Raw genomic sequence first — 2346 nt, 5'->3', positions numbered from 1 at the left:
AGTATCAAGAAAATGAGAAGACAAGGCAGACTGGGAGAAAATATTTGAAAAACACGTATCTGATAAAGGATTGGTATACAAAATATACAAAGAACTCTTAAAACTCACAAACAGGAGAACGAATAACCCAATTAAAAAATAGGCAAAATATCTGGACACCTGAACAATCTGGACACTGAAGATGTACAGCTGGCAAGTAAAACATTAAAAAGAAGGAACACATCATGAGGGAACTGCAAATTACAGCAAGATGCCACTACACAGCTATTAGAATGGCCGAAGTCCGAAACACTGACCATGCCAGATGCTGGCGAGGACGTGAAGCAACAGGAACTCTTTCTCCTTGCTGGCGGGAATGCACAATGTTACAGGCACTTTGGGAGACAGCGTGTCAGTTTCTTAAAAGACTAAACATAGTCTTCCCATATGATCCAGCAATCGCACCCCTTGGTACTTACCCATATGAGTTTAAAACTTGAGCTCCCACCAAAACACGCACGTGGAAGTTGATAGCAGGTTTATTCATGATTGCCAGAACTTGGAAGCAGAGTCCTTCAGCAGGTGAATGGATAAGTAAACTGGTTCATCCAGACGATCGAACGTATTCAGTGCTCTCCAAAATGAGGTCCTCTTGCAAAATATAGTGCCCTCGAGTCTCACAGGGCTGCCTAACAAAGCACCACCAACTCCGTGGCTTACAGCAGCAGACATCTACTCTCCTACCGTCCTACACGTGTTGGTGGGGCCCGCACTCCTTCCAGGGGCTGCAGGGGAGAATCTGTTTTGTTTCATTTTCCACTTTTTAGAGCTGCGGGGTTTTCATTTCTGAGCTCCTGGTTTCTTCCTGTGCGATCGGAGCCTCAGGGCAGCATCTACCCTCCAGGAACACACCGCCTTCTTCTCCTTTGCTTTCCCTCATGTAAGGACAGGAGTGGTGACATTCGGGGCCCATCCAGATAACCCAGGATGACTTTCCCAGCTCAGAACCCTTACCCCCACCACGTCTGCACTCTCTTGCTGACTGAGGCAACAGTCACAGGCTCGGGACTGAGACCGGAACGTCTCTGAGGGCCCTGATCTAGCTTATCACCATGTATTTTTGGGCCCTGGGTGTCTCTCCCAGCGAAATTCTCCCTCAAATCTTCGGGGGAAACTTTACAAAGATGCTTTCTGTAAGCAGACACAGCGTCTAATTTCAAGCCTTAAATCTGGTCCTTATCCCCCTTCTTTTCTCGTCTCTGCTCTTTTCATTCTAAATACTATGAACGTGGGAGTTCTCCCGCTAAACACGGGAGTATTTGGGCATGGTGCTGTCACTCACCCTCCAGACACCATCCTAACACAACACCAGCTATGCAGTACTTGGTGGGAAATGCGCGACCTGAAACTAATCATGAGAAAACTACAGTCAGACCCAAAGTGAAAAACGTTCTATTTAAAAGAGAAGAAGAAGAAAAGACATGCTTCAAATGGCATGTTGAATGTCATAAAAGACAAAAAAAAAAAAAAAAAGTCTGTGGAAAAGTTTCAGATTAAAAACTAGAGAGACAGGCCAACTCCACGCAATGCCTAACCCCAGAGTAGACGCTGCACCAGAGGGGAAACCGGGCCAGCCGGTCCACTGGCAACTGAGCGCAGAGGAAACAGGCTCCGGGTCGGTGCTGGGTTCCCCGGGGTCCCTAACAGGACCCGGTTCTGCAGCGAAGTACATGAGGACGACTGAACAGGATGGCCTGCAACCTACTCTCAAACGAGAGGAAGAGGAAGCAAACGTGAAAGCAAATGGAGCAAAATATTAACAATAGCTAAATCTGGGTAAAAGGCATCGGGGTGTTTTTGTACTATTTTTATCCTTCTCAACTTTCTAATAGGTTTGAAATCGTTTCAGCCGCAGAGTAAGGGAGACCGCCCTGGGGGCCCCAGAGAACCGACGGCTGGGAATCCGGGCCGCACCGGGCCAACATTTCCCCTAAACCCTCCGAGGAAGCAGCAAGTCTTCGCGGCTCCCGGGGTCCCGGGGTCCCCACGGCTGGTCGAGGGGAAGCAGACGCAGGGCTGTCAAGGTGCTCACCTGTCACCGAAGCAACATTCCCACCCATCCCCCACCAGCCCGCACAGCAGGGGCCGCCGGGGGTTGCGGACGCGACACCTGTCGCCCCGGCGCGGGTGCCCAGCTTGTCCGGGTCGTGAACCCGCGGGCACCGAGCGTTCCTTCGGCTCCGGAAGCGGAGATGCTGCGAGGGTGTCGGGTCGGGGCGCGGGGGGCGCGCACCCCCGGCTCCCCTCGGGCCCCCCGCCCATCCCCCGCGCCGCCACCTGCTGCGGCCTCCCGGGGGGGGGGGGGGG

The sequence above is a fragment of the Ursus maritimus genome, unplaced genomic scaffold (assembly GCF_017311325.1).
Source record: "Ursus maritimus isolate PB19 unplaced genomic scaffold, ASM1731132v1 scaffold_30, whole genome shotgun sequence".
NCBI classification, from domain to species: Eukaryota; Metazoa; Chordata; class Mammalia; order Carnivora; family Ursidae; genus Ursus; species Ursus maritimus.
This window is presented reverse-complemented; position numbering follows the sequence as displayed.